Source organism: Acomys minous (genome assembly GCF_964271855.1).
Source record: "Acomys minous genome assembly, chromosome: 1".
NCBI classification, from domain to species: Eukaryota; Metazoa; Chordata; class Mammalia; order Rodentia; family Muridae; genus Acomys; species Acomys minous.
In genome coordinates, this window is record NC_140483.1 from 20,779,101 (window position 1) to 20,801,471 (window position 22,371).

The 22,371-nt window shown below is 41.9% G+C and overlaps 1 long non-coding RNA gene across 1 annotated transcript; it reads left to right on the plus strand.

Moving 5' to 3' along the window:
• The first annotated feature begins 566 nt into the window (after nt 1–566).
• On the plus strand, nt 567–12,388 carry LOC311605394. Its single transcript, XR_014781922.1, has 3 exons — nt 567–635; nt 5,888–6,014; nt 8,862–12,388. It is a non-coding gene; the product is annotated as an uncharacterized lncRNA (long non-coding RNA).
• Nucleotides 12,389–22,371: the final 9,983 nt, after the last annotated feature.

A 22,371-nucleotide genomic window follows, 5' to 3' on the forward strand; every position in this document is an offset into this window, starting at 1 on the left:
CTATAACCACACAGCTGGGCCTGGGAGGTAGAAACAAAGGATCACTGAAACTCACTGATCAGGAGATTCATCTGAAAAATGGTGAGATCCAGATTCAGTTAGAAAACGTGGCTCAAGGAGATATGGCAGAACAGGGCATTTGACACCTTTCCTTGCCTCTTCACATGCACACACAGACACCTGCATACACACACACACACACACACACACACACACACACACACACACACACACGTGTACACATTCACATACTCTATACACAGAGATAGACTATTCTATAGTAAACAGTATTTCTATAAGAGCATGTGAACACACTGCTTGCCTTAACATTGCATCTCCATAGTAGGCTGTCTTCGCTTAGCAGCCCCTTTGCAAGTAACATAAGACAAATTTCAGAAATAAATCTAGTACAGTCAAATAGTAGAATCTATCTGTTCAATATTTATTGAGCCACTATTCTATTCCAGGCATGATGCCAGGTACTGAAGATGTTATACTGGTGAAATAATCATGGTGCTTGCCTTTTGTGGGGAGTCTATATCCTGATAAGTCTATGTTGTCTAAATACAGGTTCCTCCTAACGACACCCAGCCTGTGCGGTAATCCATCCTTCACGTCTTCAGGTTTATCTTCAGGTTAGTATGTTCCTATTCCCCTTCCCAGCTCCCTCTGAGTTAAAGGAATCATTTATTCCCATCTATCATTTGTAACTCGGTGTGTGTGTGTGTGTGTGTGTGTGTGTGTGTGTGTGTGTGTGTGTGTGTGTCTTAGAATCTGGTGTTTATACCCAGTTTCTTGCACTTAAAAAAAAAATCCTCTGCCTTTCAGAGAGTGGCTCTCTGTTGGGTAGAATCCCAGATAACTATGTGTCTGTTCTTTCTGCTATGTGGCCCATACTTAATGCAAAAGAAACTCACGCAGCCTTTAGTCCTGCAAATTCTAGGAGTCCATGAGACGAGCTTAATTCAGACAAGACTTCCTTGCTTCTAAAATGGCCCTGGCCTTCTCGAGTTCTGTGAGTCTTTGACGAGCAAGGAGCATGCTGCAGTTTTGTGTTTCCATGGGAACCCTCTCACTAAGCCTGAAGTGAAATAAACTGAGAGACCAACAACCTTCTTCTGAAGGAACCAGGTACATGACCCATTATTCCATCAAGCAACAGCTCAAAGCAGCAACTCTCTCCAAACAAGTTCTTTCCCTTGCTTGAAGTCTGTCACACCTTGTTCTGGTTGAGGAACACAAGCATCACAGATTCCTGATCATCTCTTTTGTCAATTCTTATATATGGAATTGTGTATGCTATCATCATCATCATCATCATTATCATCATCATCTATTTTACAGTAGGAAATGTTCAATTAAAAATTATATAAAATTTCTTCCCACAAGAGACAAAAGCTATTTAACAAAAATCTCAAAAGCAAGCATAAGCAGCCTTCCTTTTGATTATTTGTCAGGGCTGCCCAAGAAACTCTTAAAGCATTAGATGCTGTTGCTATTGCCCTTGGTTGCCCCTAGAGGTAGACTTTAAGCCCCTGGTGTTGAAGAAACCGTGCGTGTCAAATAGAGAGCCCAGACACCCCATGGCAAGAACAGACCTGAATGCCTCTTTTTTGAGGACTAGCTTTCGCAGTACCAGAGATTCCATGCAAGTGTCCAAAGGTAGGAAGCAACAATATGAACCACAATGACCAGAAAGATACAATAACCCTAAGGGTGCAGTAATGGTATGGATACCTTGGCAGTAACCAACAGCTCTCTAATTGGACAGAAGACCCACTTTCAACAAGAAAGAAATAATGCCCAGTATTAGACACTTAACACACTACCTAGAGCTAGTAAAAAAAAATGGACCTTCAATTACTTCACCAAACCAGCACAACCCCTAACTTCATTCTAAATATTTGTCTTTACAGCTACAGAAAACTGCAGTTCTCTCCATATACGAAGAAACTGTATCTATGCAACAGAGGGAGGCCATTAAAGAAACTACAACCAATTGAAATTCCAAGTTGTGCCTCCCAAGTAGATACACCTACAACACCCACGCCTAAGCTCAGGGATCACTGTAGAAAGGGGGCAGAAATATAAGGTCCAGAGGGACAGGAAATTTGCTATGAGATTGTGTCTTCTAGGAGTGTCAGTAACTATACCCACGAAGTATCAATCTGGATGCCTAAACATTACCTGAAAAAGAATGACATCAATAGAAAAGTTAATGTAGAAGTAGGGCATCTCATGAAGCCTCAAGCCTACTCACAGCACTACAGGCTGAGAGGGAGAGAGACCGTCTTCCTCAGGGAAGAGCACACCAATTAGCTATCCAACACCAAATGTTCAGCCGTGAAAACACACGGCTGAGCATGTTCAATTTATGTATTTAGGAGTCTGTGTTATGTATGCATGCATATATTATGTATGTGTTATGTATGTATACATGCATACATGGATGTATGGATGTATGCAACAACAACTAATTGGAAAAAACCATGAATTTGAAAAAAGAACAGGGAAGAGTGTATGGGAGGGTTTTGAGGGAAGAAAGGGAAGAGCAAAATTATGTTATTACATTATATTATATTCAAAAAATAATTTTCAAGCAGAAAGTACAGTTCCATTTCAATGCGTTTAACATGGGAATAGAATTCCTGGCAATTGAGGAATTGAGCAGTCTTCTCAAGTACTGTAGAAACAGCAAAGAGTGACAGAGAAGATGCCAAGTGATTTGAAATCTATAAGGAATATAGAAATATTTGGGGGTCACAACAATCCAGGCAACTGATTGCCTATTCATTCTTAAATTACCCTCATACTTTGACTTCCTTGTGTCTGTCATTAAAACTGTAGGACTTAGGGAACAAGCAATACACAGTTGTGTGATGGGAGGCCTAGTGTTGTAAGAGTAAGAATCTGAGTCTTATTTTCATGGCTACGAAAGAGCAGGTAGGAGTATTTTTCAGGTCCTAGGACTAATGTTTTTTACCAGAGTAGTCCATAATGAATTTCTAGAGAAGAGACCTCATGTTCAGTGCTCTGTGGTTTCCAAGGGAAAGTTTGGGAATGTCTGAGGCTAAAGCAATAAGATCTCTTTGACTTGGACTATGTCTTGGCCCAGAGTTAGTTAGAATAGAGAAAATGGTATTTTTGTGAACATTAGAGAATACCAAGTGTAGTCACATTTGAAGAAAATGGAAGACTTCTTCAAGTATTTGTTAAACATTCTGTTGTCTGGAAAGAGTACTTGTATAAGACTTCAAAGAACAAGAATGGGCCATCCTTAAAGACTCACTTTTACTCTTTACCAGGCTATGACTAAATGCATGATAAGCTTATACTGTGACCTAAATTTGTATTCCGGGACTAAGGAGCTGACTCAGTAGGTTTGCTGCTGCTCAAAGTTGGTGAGTTGAGTTTGGATTCTCAGAACCACATATAAGCTGAGTACGGCAGCACGTGATTGTAATACCAGCACTGAGAAAGTAGAAACATACAGATCCCTGGCTCTCTTTAGCTAGACAGTTTAGGCGAATCACCAAGCTCCAGGTTTATTAGAACACCATATGTAAAAGTGTAAGGTTTAGGGCAATTGAATACAGGCACATATATACAGCACAGATACACATATACATACATGCACTCACATATATATATACAAACACATATACACATATTCATACACTTATACATAAAATATTTTAAAATAAAAATAAATGAATTTGAAAAACAATTGAGCTTGGACTTCAGGGTTTCTGTTTTACTTTTTGTCTAAGGCCATTCTTTTCTGAGATCAGCATGAGAAATTTCAAGAGGCAATCCCAAACAGAGGTGATTAAAGTATATGTGGATAGTAGTATAGAGCCACAGGACCCAAGAGGAAAGGAAATCTCAGGTTACCAACACCTACCGAGGCCACAGCCACACACCATCAGAATGAGAGCCAAGGGCAGGCCCGAAGCCCTTCTCTCTGTGTCCTAGAAGCTGCAGAAGTTGTCCAAATTGACCTCATAGAAATATTTGAGGCACTAGATGTGAAGATGCATGGAAGACCTCCTGGACAGAAGCTGTGGCCTGGCATGTGTCCTCAGCGTTCCTGTGACAATGAGGAGGAAGAGAATGCCTCCCTGGAACAGAAAGTCACTTGTTTTAACTTCTTGGTATGTAGTTCTACAGAAATAAAGAAAAAAAAGGAGGAAGAGGAGGAGGTGTGGAAGGATTACTCATACACCCTATTGCCAGCCTCTGTCACTGGACCTAATTCTTTTCCAAACAAACCCACGCGTGTCCCCTGCCAGTATGAGAAACAAGGTGAGCTCTTGTGACATAGACAGAGGAGCACCACATTTGACTTTGCAAAAGTATTTTCTTCACTGATAATTAACCGAGGATAAAATACTGACGTGCAAGAGAGCCAAGAATTACACCCAAGGAATTTCACTTCTTCGAGTGAGTTGAGCTGTTTTTCACTGGGAGAAAATTTAAGTAGCAGGCCACGTAAGAACAAAGGCAGCTCAGTTTCCTTGAGTGGTTGACTTGTGAGGCACTCCTAGGTTCCTTTGTATATTCTGACTCTGTGTAGGCCCATGTGCAGTAAATCCCTTGGAAAATTAACCCAGAAGAGAGGAGCTCGATAAGAGAAGTGTTTCCTGAGGAGGCTGTCCCTGATCACAGAGGCTACAAAGTAGCGCCTCTAAAGGCAAAACCAGGTGTGGTTGGCCCCTTGTGTCTCCGCTATTGTCACCTTTTAGATCCTATGATTGTATACAGCTGTTCACGTATGCCTTTACCAGCACTGTACGGTGATATAAGTAACCTACTAATGTTATCAGACTGGCCTGGTAACTAGCAAGGCTGGGCCTTGAAAAGAACCAGAATTCTGTTACTTAACAAAAAATGACAATCAGACCTCCTAACATTGTAGCAATCTTTCAGAAATAAACCACAATTCTTTGGCAATCTCCAAAATAAGAAAAGAGTATACATACATTCCATTTACTCAATTATTGGTCAGCTTTTGGTCTAGGGAGGCTGCTGTACTGAGCTCAAACTATCCTTCTCTTGATAATTTCAATGCTTCATCACATCATCTGCTTCTTGTGACGTCATCCCTGGCTCCTTAGACCTATTTTACTTAGAAATAAATTAGGAGGGAAAAGCAGGGAGAGGAAGAGAGGTGTGCATTCCCATTTTCCTTTTAATATCACTATTCTTTCACACACAAAACTCAATTACAATCAATCTAGCACGGATATTTTAATTTTAAAAAAAAACAGACTCTGTTTCTAGGCACCAATTTCGTTTATAAAGATTAAAATGTTTTGGAAGGTCCATGATGTCTATAAGAATTTCTTTCCTTTTTCAAATGGTATTTCCTTTCGCCCTCAAATTATACCTCCCTCTCCACTTTCTTTTCCTTCCGTCTCTGGAAGGAACATTGGCTTCGTGGCTAAGAATTTGATGCATGAGCACATTTCAGTGTTCTCACTCTCCCACAGGGTTTTTATCCTTCTGGAATGTATAAATCATTTTTGAAAGCTCCTTTCTGTGCTATATTGTGCTTTTGAGATTATCTACTGGTGTGTTCCTCACACAGAAACGCCCGCAGGCTCAGCCCCAGACAGGGCCCAGGCTTGGGTGGTAGAAGGGGCTGCAGCTACTGTGCTCCGCTGCACTCACTTCTGGCTGAGTGGACTCAAACAGCAGTCAGCGGGTATGGGAGGGCCCCTGTTAACATAGGCCTTATGCTTATTGACAGGCATTCCAGCCACGGAGAGTCCCCTCCAGCCTCCAGGGATGGAACGAGCCATGTCTTTAACTCTGTGCCCTTTCTAACTTCTTCTTTCCCAAGGCAAACTCTGGTGCTCCTGGCTTCCTTGTTTTTTCTTCGTAGGCCTCTAAGACGTCGACCAGAGAGGACTGAGTAGTTGACTTCCCTATGCCACACTCTCCATCCTGCGACCATCGCTCTTCCTGCCTCACTTCTGGGACAGTAGAAAGCACCCTGTTTACAATCTGAGGTACAAGTTCCCTCATGCTTGTTTTGAACTGAGCGCCTCACAAGAGACAGGTTGAACGTGAGATACTTACTGCACGGATGACTCTAAAATCCTCCAAATATAGAACAAAATAAAGAGAAAGCACACGCTGGGATACTGTGTGGGAAAGTCATGGTAGAGGCCGTCTCCACAGCAATCTTTTGAAGCAAATCAATCCATCTGTAAATTGCACACTCACCTCTACATGAAGCATATGGCTCCTTATTTTCAAAGATGGAGTATTTTCTAAAACATAAGGATTTCCAGATTCCCAAAAATCTAGATTGTTTCCTAGATTTCTAGAGGCAGTTACCTAAATACAATGACTGCTAATGTTCTCTTGCCCTTTAAGTAAAATGATCCAGAATGACCACTTGATATATGGTAGCAATCTCAGAGTCCCTCACCTAATTTTTACAAAACATTGTATGTTGTGTAAGAGAGAAGGTGGGACAGTGGAAGGCTTTGGGTTCTTTTCTACCTTATTCCAAATTTTACTCCACCCAAGTGATGCCCTTTTCTTGTACCAAACAATCATCAATTCCTTCCACTTTCTAAATGGCTCAAAGTGATGGCCATGGTCTTAGCAGCATTAAATAAAGGAGCCAGGCCCTTCAGGGAAATTATCTAGCAATCTAAAATCAAATTATATCTCTTTATTTTTCAACTTCTTTCTCCCCCCAAAAAAAAATGTTAGTTTGCCTCCCACCCCTGGCTTTGATGAAGGTCTGATATTCTCTTGCCATTTCTGGGTCTCTGCCTTCTTCCCAGCAGCTTCCCTTCTCTCCCTGGGAACTTGCCCTGAAACCCTTAAGTCCCTGTGGACACTTTTACAATAGAGTGATATTTGCCCGTGATTCACCTCACCTAAATTATTCTGGCTGGAAGTAGAAATACCACATCTTCACTCCTACTGTGTTCCTGAAGGTCAGCTCTCCCTCGGAGTAATTCTGTTCTAATACAGTCTTAGTAGAAGTTTCTCTTAAGCAAAGCTATCCACCCATGAGTCTAAGTAAACCTCATGTCGGTGTCTCAGCTGCTCTTATTTTCCCTAGTGCAAATCTATGCTGGAGAGGGACAGGACTTCTGTGGCTTTCACACAGGAGAATAAAAGGATGTCCACTCATGTACTGCACAGCGGTATAACAGTATGCCCCTCCAAATACTTTGAAAACATATGCAGTACTCTCAGATTGTGGTACTTTAGGAACCAGAGATTAAATGGAAGACTAAGGAGACAGCAAGACTGATGATGGGAGGGCAATGACGTGTGTGCCCATGTGAGCCAACATGGTCCTGATTAGAACTACAAAGCTACTGATCCCCTTTGTTCTTCCTATTCTCTTTTCCTTTCCTTTCTTGTGTCTCCTCCTCCTCAACTTCCTCCTCCTTCTCTTCTCACCACTCCTCTTCCTCCCTCTCTCTCCTATACCCATTTCTTCAACACTGTCCTAGAATCCACATTATGATGAAAATTTCTTTGCTTCTATGCTTTCAGACATAGCAACTGAAGAACCAACCTCACAACCCGGCAGAGGTGATTGGGGTATTTATGTTCTTTTCCTGGAACTTTCCAGACTCTGTGAATACCAGTGCACCCTCTTGGTGTGTTTCCTCATCCTGTAAAATTGACCCCGCCCCCACTTGTGCTATCATTGTGACTTTATTTCTGACCATCACTTCCATACCGCCACGTGCTTGAGAACACGGTGGCTAGGTCAGAGACAGGGTACATAATGGAGCTTCTTCCATGGATACCCACCAGCCTTGTAGGCCAAATGCCGCTGAGGAAATTCTGTGACAAAAGTATTCTTCTTTGCTACCTCAGCCATCACCACCCACTTTTTCTTCACAGAGATGCTATGACTGCTACATCCTTACCTACAAACACACGAGAGACAGTCATCATGAAGGAGCGCATCCTGCTTTAAAAAATAATGAAGCTTTGCAACTAGTCTGACCATGGTATCTATCCAGGTGAGACTATACCCCTTCCTCATACAGTGTTTGGTATGTCTTCCTTGTCTACAGGTCTGGACATCATCTCCTATGTTCTCATTCTTCCCACTGTCTCAAAGATCACCCAGCTAACAGCTGGATGAAGGCCTTTGTCACTCCAAACATTGGCAATTATAGATGGGCCTCTATTGCCTGCCTCAAGCCTGGGTCAGAAAATTCTGTAGAACAAGACCTCCTTCTCCAAGTCACCTACACTTTCAACATTCTTATATTTAACTATGTTGTTTACGGGTCAGGAGACAAAATAGTCAAATGTGCCATATGTAGAAGTATGGACAGATTTCTCAGTTGATCTATTCTGAAGAGACAGAACTCTCGTGTCTCTGTTGCATTAAACAGCCTCACAGTTCCAATGTGGTAAATCTGTTCTGTAGTGGGCTGGCCACATTTTACCTCAGTATCTCCAATTTAAAATGTTATTTCTGATTTCATATATTTCAAGGCTTTTCTCAGCCATTTTTCAAATGAGTTTTTGAGCTTTTTATGGAAAGAATGGATATGATTTATTTTAAAAAGGCACTCCCAAATTCCAGTCATGGACATACCTGTTAAAAAACTTCATACATATATACAATGTATTACGGGCATATCCATCTCCTTTTCCCTCCACATAGGCCTGCCCAGTCTCCCTCCCACAACATATCTACATCTCCCTCCTAACTCTACATCTTTTTAAAAAATCTTCTGAGTCCAATGTCAGCTGCCTATGCAGGTTTGTAAATGTTGTCATCTACTAGGGCATTGGTAACCTACCAATGACCACATATGCCACACACACCAATGAAAAGTAATTCTCTCTCTCTCTGTCAGGAGAAAACAACTGAAATTGGCTCCTCATCTAAAGACGGAACATCAGAAGACCCTCCATGTTGGACTCTTTAACTTTCCTGATCTTGTGAAGGTCTTGTGTGGGTAACCAAAGCTTCTATGAATTTATGTGCATCGCAGTTATGTCATGTTCAAGGGCCAGCCTTTTACAGTGCTCTTTCCCTTCCTCCCGCTCTTACATTCTTCCTACCTTCCTCCCCTGTAAGGTGCTCTGAGCCAGGGAATGGGTGACATAAATGTTCCATGTGTGACTGAGCACTCACAGTTGCCTTTTATCAGCATTTTGAAGTTATGAGTCTCTGCATTAATCATTACCCACTCTAATAAGAAGCTTTTCTGACCAAGGCTGAGAGCAGCACAAATGTATGAATATAAACATAAATACTTAGAAGAGAGTTTGACAACATGACCATTTACAAAAGTAACATCAATAGTCTCTCCCCCTAGGGCCTATGACTTTCCTGAGCATGTGGTTTTGACCATGCTTTAAATAGCTTACAATTTTTTATAAGACATCTTCATACTTGTTCATTTCCCTTATTTTTCCACTGTCTACCCCCATGCCCACTTAAGCCTTTTCTCCCAGTATTCTCCCTCCTGCTCTTTCATATCAGAGCTATAGTAATAAAAAAAAAAAACACTGTATTGTCACAAAAATAGACACACAGATCAACGGGATAGAGTAGCAGACCAAGATGTAAGACAAGCAATTATACTAAGTGATCTTTAACAAAGATGCCCCAAAATATATAATGTCAAAAAGACAGCATCTGCAGCAAATAGTTCTAGGAAATACGGGTTCCCAAACTGCAAATGTAACTTTTATTCTCCTTGTGCAATGGTCATCTCAGAGGCTTACTGCCTCTGCCTGATAACCTAGGCCTGGTCCTGGAAGCTTTAGTCTCTGTACAATCTAACCTAAACCTAGAATATTTTCAGCCTCTGAGACTTACTGCTGAATAAGCTCACCTGAACTCTGGCTGCCCAGTTCAACTCAGCTGTTCTGCCTCCAACTCCTCTCCAAGCTGACTGGTTCAAACTGTCTTTCTTCAGCTTCTAACTGAAGTGCTCTGCTTGGCATCAAACTGACTCTAGCAATCTGTTCTAATCTTCTTTTCATTCTCTGGATAATTCTATCTTCGCCTACATCTAGCATGTTCTCTCTTCAACTCTTTCTGTAAAACTCTTCTGGTAACTCGCCTCTCTCTTCTCTGAGCTTCTCTCTCTCTCTCTCTCTCTCTCTCTCTCTCTCTCTCTCTCTCTCTCTCTCTCTCTCCCTCTCTCTCTCTCTCTATCTCTCTCTCTCTCTCTCTCTGTCTCTCTCTCTCTCTGTGTGTCTCTCTCTGTCTCTCTCTCTGTATCTCTCTGTCTCTGTCTGTCTTTGTCTCTCTCTCTCTCTGTCTCTCTCTGTCTGTCTCTCTCTGTCTCTCTCTCTCTGTCTGTCTCTCTCTCTGTCTCTGTCTCTCTCTGTCTCTCTGTCTCTCTCTCTGTCTCTCTCTCTGTCTCTCTCTCTGTCTCTCTCTCTGTCTCTCTCTCTGTCTCTCTCTCTCTCTGTCTCTCTCTCTCTCTCTCTCTCTCTCTCTCTCTCTCTCTCTCCTCTCTCTCTCGTAGCTTTTCTTTCCACTCAGCATATCCTACTCTGTCAAATTGTTCTCTTATTAGTTACTTTGTCTGCTCCCCAATTATACATCACTTTCAAACATGGGTGCTTCCTTCTGTTAACTAAATTTACCTTCACTGTTTAGAAATAAAGATTTATATTAAGAGCATGTCTGCATTCCAGCCAGATCACACAGACCTAAGAGGTCTTTGGATGTGACCGGAACAGCCTTGTTGCCGGATTAGACCCTGCACCAACTCAACAATTACAGATTTTTGTGTTCCTGTCATAATTATTCCCCAGGCTTATCTATATGAGGAGTAAGAAGTGGTGCTCCTGCTCCAAAAAATCAGGAGAAAAAAAGAGAGATTTCCATTCTTCTGTTCATTGGACTAGGACTCACCCTCTCAGTGGGAGCAGGAGGAACTACAGGATCAGCATTAGTACAAACCTACCACCTAGCTTGGGATTTCAACACAAAATAGATCAAGCCATGGTCACCACCACAGATAGCCAGTGGCTGGAGTGGCACTACAAATTAGAAGGGCTCTGGATCCCTTGACATGAGTACAACGGGACTTGTGTTATCCTAGGGAGGAATGTTATTTCTATGTAAATGAATCAAGATTGGTTGAACAAAATTTTAAGACCCCTCACAATCCCCACAACAATTTGAGGTCCTAATGAGTCTTCAATAACCCTGTCCCCTGGTCCTTCTACCATCTCATTGCTGAGGTCTGTCCCTTGATGGGCTAATTGCAACCTTTGGACCTCTCCCCCTTCTCACCCTATGCCTTATATAGTTTCTCAAAAAGCAAGTTACTAATATAGCCAAAGTCACCATCAATCGAGTTCTGGGACAATATCAAGCTATTCCTGCTGATACATATGATGACACTTCCTCATTATAAAAATAAAAAGTGGGGGAAAATGTGGGTTATTCAGCCAGATGAAGGAGAGTAGAGCATTGTCTATACTGAGGACTTCTCTCAGAGAGCACAGCAGGAGTGGGGCCCCTCTCTACCAAAATCAGGCCTGGGCCTACTTGTTAAGAGACAGTTGTTCTGGGTCCAGCCCAGGAACAAGTTTCATCTTGTTGGCAGAGTCAAAACTGATTTCATATTCCAAGGCCCAGAACCCAACTCCTATCCTGCTTCTTCAGTTGTTTCATGTTTGTCTGTTAACCAGTAAAGGAAATAACGAGGGAACTGCCATTATCCATCATCCAAACTAATGCACACAAGTTGTAAATGTGTTCCCTGTCTTGACTTAAAGCTTGCCCACCCCTTTGTTCCCTTATCATTTCAAGAGGGGACTAGACTGCAAAAAGCCAAGTTGAATGTCCTGAAACCAGGTGACCTGGAAAGGCCCAGTTACCCACCTTTACTTCCTTACTCAACCCCTTGTGTGAGATATGACTGGTCAGTGCAGCAGCCCACCCAGCTCGCCCTCACTTTGTGTTCCCATTCTTTGAAAACGCTGTACAATCTCACTGCAGGAATTCTGTTCAGATCTGGAACTGGCTGCCTCCCTTCGCATGCAGAAAATAAAGCTTTCATATTTAAGCATCTCTGAAGTGAGTTTTCCACCCAGAACCCGACATACTCAGCTCCATAGAGACAAGGACCATGTCACCACGTTAAAATCAGTTAAGCTTCTGTTTCCCAGCAGAGAACTGAATTCTCAAAAATCATGTGACCAACCTGCTAATCTGAGAAGCTTTGAATGGCCCTGCGTCTACTGCAGCAGTTCCTTCTCTGTGTGTTGCATCATTAACGTCTGCCTGTCTTCAAACAGGTCCACATATGCAAATTAGGTGCATTTCATCCCTTGTTTTTCTGTCCTCCCCTCCCCCTGATTCAAGCTATATAAGATAGACCCCCATTTTAATAAACGAATTATCCTCCTACACAGTCTCCCGGATCATTCATACCCACTGTACTGACCACAGCCCAAGACCGTGCTCCCCAGCTCCTCCGCACCATGAGACTACCAGTGTGTAAAAGCCAGTCAGGTCAGGGAATCCACAGGGAAACGTGGTTTTCAATATGCAGTAGATGAAGTTAGATTTTTTTTTTACCTCACACCCTAAAAAAAAATTCCACTGAATCAAGGAGCTGAACATAAGATAGAACACCCTAAAACTGCTACAGGGAAAAGTCAGGAGAACAGTTCAACCTAACAGGCACAGGTAAGGACTTTACTAGGACTCTGGTAGCCGAGGGAATAAGACCAACGATCAGTGACGCTAAGAAGCTTCTGTTCAGCAAAGGAAATTGACGCGCAAGTTGAGAGGCAGCCAACAGAATGGGAGAAAAGTTCGGCTACCTGTACATCTGCCAGAAGATTAGTGTTTAGAAAATACAAAGAAAATTTTTGAAAATTAACCATCCGTAAAATAAACAACTCAATTAAAGGTGAGCTATGGGTCGGAATACAATGTTCTTGAAATAAGAAGTACAAATGGCCGGTAGACGCTTACAAAGGCATTTGACATCCATAGCTATCATGGAAATGTGAATTAAAACCACTTTAAAATCCCATCTCGTCCCGGTTAGAATGGCGATCATCGGGAATACAAATGGCAGTGAGAGTTGGCAAGGCTGTGATGAACTGGAAACTGCTGTGCACTGTCAGTAAGAGAGTAATCTACTGCACAACTTCAGAAGTCAGTCTGGAGATTTCCCAAAACTCTAGAAATAGAATTACCGCATGACCTACCTATACTATCCCTGAGCATATACCCAAAGGATTTCATATCTTTCTACAAAGGTACTTACACATTCATTTTTGTTGATGATCCACTCACAAAAATTTAATCTCACAGTACAATCTACAGATGTCAGAAATGAACATGAAGGTAAGGAGAGCCACTAGCAAAGGAGACCCCAAATGAAAATTGTGCCAAAATCTTGAAGGGAAGGTGATAGGTATGTATTTTTAAAAACTAGAGCACATTAAGAATGTCAGAATATACTGGCTTAGTAATTGAAAATTTTGTCTTTATTATTCAATTTATACTAAAGTCTTTCCTTCCATTATATATGATCCTCACTGTGCTGAGTATAGTCATAGATCATGCATAATTCTCACCTCTCTAATCTAAGTGTGCTGATCCAATTCTCTATGGTTGCTGGCTCTATCCATGAAACCAGATCCTTTCTAATTGCTATGATGAGAAAATGAGGTGGTCAAAAAGATTTATGCACTGTTTGGAGAAAGAACCATAAAAGTATTCTTCATTTTCATATACCATGACACCTGCTAGATAATGCCATAATGGGGAAAAAAATAGAACAACAAGGGAAAAAAACTACAGCAGCCAAAAGCCATTCAGAGATATGGAGTTCTAAATCATTTAATTCACAAAATAACTGTAAAGTAAAAACATCTTTCCATATGAAGCCCCTTTTAGAGAAATCATCTGTATGGGTCAGTTTTGTGCTGCTATGACAGAATACCACTGACTATAGTTTATAAATAAAGAACGTCACGGTCCTGGAGAATGAGACTTCCAAGACCTTGGCATCAGCACCAAGTAAGGACCCTCATGTTGCATCATCATTCATTGGAAAAAGAAAGAGAGGGTATGACAGCAACAGAACAAAAGAGGAATAAACTAATTTTTAATAAATAACTTTGGATCACTAAACTACTCCTACAAAGAGTTTTTAAGCAACTCATAATGGTTTTTATTGGGTCTCACTTTTCAATATACATTATGTAATGAGTTTTCAACTTGATGGCACAGAGGCCCCAAGCTTAATCTGACCTGAAAGTCTTCTCCCTGAGGGCTAGCTTTTGTACAAGAAAGTGCCTGTACACGCCTCCAAACGATGAAAGCAACCAACAAGCTTCCCCATCTATGATGCTTATGAGCTACAATGACTGGCATGGTATGATGAGGCACAGATGCCAACAGATCACTCATTAGACTTGAGACCCACTGTCAACAAGAAAAAAAAATCATGTCTTGTACTGAAAATCCAGACAACCTAAGGGCTAATAAAGTCATTGATCTTGGAGAACCTACACCTGCCACTTCACTAAACCAGCATAATCCTTAACTACAGTCTAAGTATTTATCCTTAAACCCACAGATAAGTGTAGTTCTCATCCTACATCAAAGAACTTCCCTTTGGAACAGAGAGCATCACAGAAAACCACAAATGAGGAAAATTCAGAGTTGTAGAGTTCAGTCCCAATTGACCTACAACTGATCCGGTCCCAACATCTACCACACAACTCCTATACCTAAGATCCAGTGATCATTGTGGAAGAGGTAGGAAAAGATTGTCAGAGCCAAAGGAAAAGGGAGTTTTCTGTGAGATTGTGTCTTCTAAAAATATTAGTAGCTCCATCCATGAGGTCTCACCAGCATGACCACCTATAAGTGACCTGAACAACACCAGGACAACCAGATACACAATGGAAAAGTGAGAAATCCCATGAGGTTCCAACCCTGGGTAAAGAACTACAGACATCTATGGAAGTTGATAACCAGAGAAATAGTCTTCATCAGGGAAAGCAGAAGGAAAATTATGTAACTAATTATAATCTTTAAAAAAAATTTTGTTTGGTTTTTGAAACAGGATTTCTTTATATAGTCCTGGATGGCTTGGAGCTTGCTACCTAGGCCAGGATAGTTTTAAACTTACAAAGATTCTCTTGACTCTGCCTCTTTTTTTTATTAATTTATTCTTATTACATCTCAATGGTTATCTCACTCCTTGTATCCTCCCATTCCTCCCTCCCTCCCATTTTCCCCTTACTCCCCTCCCCTATGACTGTGACTGAGGGGGACTTCCTCCCCCTTTATATGCTCATAGGGTATCAAGTCTTTTCTTGGTAGCCTGCTATCCTTCCTCTGAGTGCCACGAGGCCTCCTCATCCAGGGGACGTGATCAAATATGAGGCACCAGAGTGCATGTGAAAGTCATACCCCACTCTCCACTCAACTGTGGAGAATTGACTCTGCCTCTTAAGTGCTGAAATTAAAGGCATACACCACCACACCTGGTGTGTATGTGTGTGTGTGTGTGTGTGTGTGTGTGTGTATGTGTATACCCACACACACACATGAACTGTGATATATAATCAAGTTATATATCCTAACCCTCAGACAATTAGGATTTTTTCTCTTTTCTTACATGCATATATTTATATATGCTGTCTTAGGTAATTTTTCTGGTTTCTTTCTGCGTCTGTGATAAAGCATTAACCAAAACCAATCTAGAGAGAAGAAAGCTTATTTCAGCTTAGTTTTACAGTTCATCATCAAAGAAGACAAGACATGGACTCGAGGAAGTAACTTAGAGACAGGAAGTGAAGTAGAAACCATGGAGAAATGCTGCTCACTGGATTGCCCCTGGGCATCCATGTAGCTACCCTTTCTATATAGCCAGGCCCGGTTGCTCAGGGATAACAACCTACAATGGGTTGAACCCTGCTACATCAAAGTATAATCCATAAAATTCCTCTCATGAACATGCCCATATGCCCACCCAACAGAGGCGATTCCTCTATTGAGGTTCTCTCTTCCTACATGTGCCAAGTTGACAACCAATATTGGTCATGACAGTAATGGTAGAGAGAGCCTAAGATTTTTTTGTGACTTTACTAAAATGTATGCTGTCTCAGGAACACAATCTGTAATAAATGCAGTGCCAAAAGCAACATACAGGTTCAATACAATCTCCATCAAAATTCCAATGCTGTTTTTTAGTGCCGTGCGTGTGTGTTTGTGTGTGTGTGTGTGTGTGTGTGTGTGTGTGTGTGTGTGTGTACAGTTTTGATGTTTTTATGGAACTTTAAAAGACTCCAAATAACCCAAAGTATTCCTGAACAAAAAGAAGAGTGCTGGCAGTGTTGTCAGATTTCAAGTTATGCAATGGAGCTAAAGTAACAAAAATACAAAGTATAGGCACAAAAACAGGTATGTCAATCAATGGTGTCAATCAATGAAATAGAATAAAATCATCAAATGTAAGCCCAAAAGTATACATTGGAGGAAAAAATGATATTTTCAAATGATGCTGTGGAAATAGGATACTCACACACAGACAGATGAAACTAGATACCTACCTCTCACCCTGTACAGAAATGAACTCCAAATGGGTCAAAGACCTTAATACAAGGTCAGAAATGATGAGCAAAAAATGAGGGGAAATATTCCAAGATACAGGCCTTAGGTAAGGACTGTGAAAAATTCTATTAACTTTGGGTAATAATACCAACAATTGACAAATTAAACTTCATGGCATTAAAAGGCTTCTTCACAGCAAAGAGGATAATTAAGGAAAGATCCAGCCTACAGAATGGAAGAAATTCTTTCCTAACTACACACGCATCTAAGAGAGGAATAGCTCAAAAACATATATAGTGAGAAATCAAAGAACTGAATCAATGAGTGGGCTAATGAATGAACACACAGTTGTCAGTGAATGAAATTCCAGTGTCCATGGGAAAATGTGTCCAACTCACTAGCTATCAGAGAAAGGCAAATTACAACTAAACTGAGATTCTGCCTCATTCCAATCAGAACAACAACAGTCATAAAGAAAAATGATGTGAAGAAAAGGAAACTCTTCTGGTGGGAGCATAAAGCAGTCCAGCCACTATTGAAAGTCAGTATGGAAGTGTCTCAGAAAACTGAAAGTAGATCTACCATGGGACCCAGCTATAACACCCCTGGGTATTTATAGGAAAGATCCCATGTCCACATGCCACAGAGTATATGATGCACTGTTCACAGTAGAAAGGTTATTGGAAAACCTAGGTATGTGCCAGCAGAAGAATGCATAAGAAAACATGGTCCATAGGTAAATATGCAAGATGGAACTTAATTCAACCATAAAGAAGGTATGGCTGTATTGCCATTTGCCCACATGGGTACAAGTAGAGTTTACTTTATCAAGCAAATTAAATCAGCCTCAGAAAGGACATGAATTCTCTCTTATTTATGGTCCTAGATTTTTGCACAGAAACATAAAACTACATATAACTGTGTAGCATGAAAATAGAAACAAAATTGTCTACTGAAATGAAAGGGACGGCCAGGTGTGGTGGCGCATACCTTCAATCCTAGCACTTGGGAGGCAGAGACAGGCAGGATTACTGGTCTACAAAGTGAGTCCAGCGCTGGCAAGTCTGTTACACAGAGAAACCCTGTCTGGAAGATAAAAAGAAATGAAGGAGACCAACATGGGGAAAGAGGAGAAGAAGGAAGAGAGAAAGAAGGAAAAAGGAGAGCTACAAAGAGGTGGAAAGAAAAGGGGAAGAAAGGTAGGATGGCGGATATGCTCAAAGTCCATTGTACACTTCTGTGAAAATGTCTTTATGGAATCCAGGACATATAGTAAGTCTACACTGATTAAAAAGGCAAAGGCACTAGTTTTCAGGTGTATTTGCTCTGCTCATCCCTTAATGGCAATTCATTTAAGTGAATGGTTTCTTTCCCTTCTCTGAGAAGGGCAGAGAGGTAATATTACAAAGAGTTCACTCAGAACAAGGACCTGCCAGCATCTGGAACTTGTCATATTCTAGGTTGGGAAGGCCAGAGCTCCTTCTGACATCTCTTTCCTCCTGTGTGTCTTTGTGCTTTCTGTGTCAAGGCTCCCTAAAGCTTGGGCAGGCCAGATCTGGGCCTGAGAGGCTTGGGCATGTTGTGAGGCTTTTGAAAGCACATCCAGGCCAGGCGTGGTGGCGCACGCCTTTAATCCCAGCACTCGGGAGGCAGAGGCAGGCGGATTGCTGTGAGTTCGAGGCCAACCTGGTCTACAAAGTGAGTCCAGGACAGTCAAGGCTACACAGAGAAACCCTGTCTCTAAAAAAAAAAAAAGAAAGCACATCCAGAGTCAAGCCACCAAGCTCCATACCTCCAAGCCTGAGTGCCTGATATGTGGGGCATTCCTTCCTCAAGGAGGAGAGTCTCTCCTGAATAGGAAAGACCCCTCCCCTTACCATCAAGGCTTCCTGTAATGCGAGCTCATAACTCCATGGGTTCCTTATGGACCAATGTGTTAGTTGCAATTTTCCTGAGAAATAGAATCAATGGGGTATATATAATTATAACAAGAGATTTATTAGGTTGGCTCACATAGTCTGAGGCTGAACAGTCCCATAATGGCCATCTGTAGGCCAGGGAAAGAAAAGTCTGTAGCTGCTTGGTCCAAGAAGTTGAAAACCTCAGACTGACAAATAAGGAGAATGATACAGGACAAGTCAAGCCCAAACCCAAAGAACCTCTTGCTCAACATCAAGAAATACACACATGGAACGGAAAAGCAATAGAGAGACAAAGAGAAGACAAGTCTTCTACTTTCTGCTTTGCCTTTATAGCTCAGCTCTGAGCCCATTGCATGGTGCTGCACACATTAGCATCTGCACACACACACACACACACACACACACACACACACACACACACACACACACACACACACACACACCAAGCCCATCAACATGACAATCTTGCAGACACACCGCACTGGTTAGTCTTATGTCAACTTGACACACAATCTAGAGTGGTCTGAAGGGTCAGCAATGCTGTTCACCCTAACTCCAACCACATAGGCAGCCATTTTACCTGTGCCCCTGAAGTTCTTTCTGAGAATACATGCCTCTAGTTTCATTTCTGCTGCTGTGATTAAAAACGTCCTCACCGAAAGCAACTATAGGGAAGACAGAGGCTTTACTGAGCTTGTGAGTCTGGGTGACAGTCCACTGTTGCAGGGAAGTCACAGAAGCAGCCGACTGAGATGTCTGGTCCACATCACATCTGCACTCAAGAGCAGGGGAAAAGCCATGCAACCCTGCTGCCTGCCTGTCTGCCTGCTGCCCGCCTGCCCGCCTACCCTCATCTAGTTTTCTCCTGTGCTTAACCTGTCAAGGGCCCTGATCATGATGAAATAGTGCAGCTCAAATCCAGGGTGGGCCTTCCCACCTCAGTTAACCATCTAGACAAGCTCCCACAACCTGACCTAGATAATTTCCCCGGTAATTCAGTAGCTATTTAAAACTAAGAGGCACACCATTGCAGAACATTATCTCCTTGTGCCCTTGCTGCTCCTCCTCTCATGGGGTCATTTCTGGAATCGGAAATGCATTTGCTTACTATTATAGTCTGTGCCTGGAACCGTGCTTTGTAGAAAAGGTGCAAGATAATCCCTTACTCTGTGCGTGGGTACTTCAGACGTCTTGGCATGTTTTCTACAGCTAGGCATGCTTGCGGTCTTAGACCAATGGTGCTATTGAACAAAAATACCTGAGACTGAGTAATTGCAAACAATAGAACTTTATTTCTCATAGTGCTGGAGTCTAACATGTCCAAAAATCAAAGCAGGTTCAGTCTTCAGGATGGTGCTTTGCTCCATCCTCCAGAGGACAAAAAGCTGTGTCCTCATGTGGCACAAGAGACAGAAAGGCTACAAAGGTCCTAGAGGATTCCCTCCAGCCCTTTTATGAGGCTACTAATTCCATTTATGAGGGCTCAGTCTTCAGGACTTAATCATCCCCTTAAGAATTCATCGTTTAATATATTCCCATGGGGACTTAAGCCGCATGTGAATTTTGGAGGGGCAAACATCTAAGCCACAGAGGCTGCTGCCATTTTTCTCTGTGCCCTTTGCATTTGTCCCTCACCCACAGACTAGTGTCGAGTATTAAGCAAATCCACAGTGGCAAGCCCACATGGGTCTGTGTTTCTGCTTTTGCCTGGGTTTCCTGCAAGCCAACTTCTCAGCTGCTTTAAGACCTCTCTTGGCCCCAGTGTTGATTTAGTCATTTGCACTGATTAATCCCTTAGCAACCCAGAACCAGATGCAGTAGAGATTTTCACAAAAGGGCATGGAGCTGTACAGAAAAGCATCCTCCTTTCACTTGAACGCAGTCTTGGAAACTTAAAGAGAAACATTTTAAAAACAAAACAAAACAGTGATGTGCCATGTTCAATTAACAACCCAGACATTTCTTAATTATCCTTTTGGCTAAGTGACAAGTAAATCCACTCAGAGGCTCGAAACTCCTTGCCATTTTAGATTTTCAATTGTACTGGGGCAAAAGCTTGGCCTCCTTTGTATTGGGCCCCAAATACCCAAATTTCTCACAGCCTAGCTCCTCAACCCTGTTTCTTTTGCAATAGAGACAGTGACTAGAATAGGAGGGAAAAAAGACCTGAAAATGCCAAACACCAGTAAAATAAAGACTGGATTGAGTGAAGCCACTATCCCTGAAAAATGAAAGAATAAAGTTGGAATGACCTGGAAATATAAGTGAAGGGTAGATATAAGATGAGTCTAGCCCTTTAGAAATTCATGTTTTAAAAGAACAGGAATTTCAAATAGCATAGAAGCATGGCCCACAGAAGGTTATGGAAGCATTTTGTCAATTAAGATTTCTTCTTCCTGGATGTGTTTACAAAGCCAACCAGCACAGCCTCTAAAACTTAAGTAGTAATCCTTGCAGCTATTGAGTTACACTGTGCCCATCCTCCTCAGTGAGCCCTTGAAGAGAATATCGGCCTCCCGTATCATTCTGATTCCTCAGTGGCTAACTGAAAAGGATGGGCACAGTGGTTCTCAACAGCTGTGAACATCACTTCATTTAATGCTTAAACTTTATGGTGCCTGAGTTTTGTCAACATATCTGGAAAGAGGGGACCTTACTTGAGAGATTGCTTTCATAAGAGAGTCCCGGAGCCAAGCCTGTGATGCATCTTTTTGTTGTATGATTGACATGGGAAAGTTCATCCCACAGGACACAGAACCACCTCTGGGAAGGAGGTCCTGAACTATATAAGAGAGCAGGTTGAGTGGGCCATGAAGGACAAGACAGTAAGCAACATTCTTCCATGTCCTTTGCTTGAGTTTCTGCCCTGGTTTCCCTGAGCAACAGAGTGTGACCTGAGAATTGTAAGCAGAAATAGACCCTTCCTTGCCCGGGTCGCTTAGACTGTTTCATCTTAGCAGTAGAAACGCTGAGACAAGAAATGTGGCACTCCACAACAGTCTTCCAATCTGATCCTTAAAGCCACTGTACAATGTATGCATTTGTAGGGGCTAGGTATGTCTGTGTGTGTTTGTATGTGTGTGCATGTTTATGTGTGTGTGTATGTTTGTGTGTGTGTTTCTGTGTGTGTGTTTGTGTGTCTGTGTGTGTCTGTGTGTGTCTGTGTGTGTTTGTGTTTGTGTGTATCTGTGTTTGTGTGTATGTGTTTGTGTTTGTGTGTATGTGTGTGTGTGTGTGTGTGTGTGTGTGTGTGTGTGTGTGTACTCATGCAGGTAAACGTGAGTGTGCATGTGTGTAGATACCACATGGACATCATTTATCTTCATCAGTCTTTCCCCACCTTGTTAATTGAGACAGGGTCTCTCATTGAATCTGGAGCTCGTTATGTCATCTGGGCATCCTTGGACCTCTACGTCCCCAGACCTAGGATTCAGAGCATACATTGGCACAGCTGGCTTTTTCACAAAGGCCTGGGATCTGAACTCAGGTACTCATGCTTGAGGAGAAAGCATTTTACCAACTGAGTCTTTGCCCTTACACCTTAGATGTGCATTTTTATATCAGCTTTGGGGTTAATGGTAGAAAAATTAACGCATTTGCTTCCAGACATAGTTGGCTATTGACAAGAAAACAACTGACACTAAGATCTGCCAGCTAACTTCAAAGTGTGTGCGCTTTCACCATCTCACAGCCATCTCTTTATCCTTAATCTTCTTGCCCTGCTTAATTTTGAGTCGCTCTGGTCTCTTCCTGGATGTCCTTTCTGTAAAAGGGTTTTTCTTAAATAACATATTAATATGCTTTTCAGGAGGTACCACAGTCTAAGTATATTTATATCTTGTAAATATGTCATAGTTTCCCAATTCTTACCTGCCTCCTTGAGAT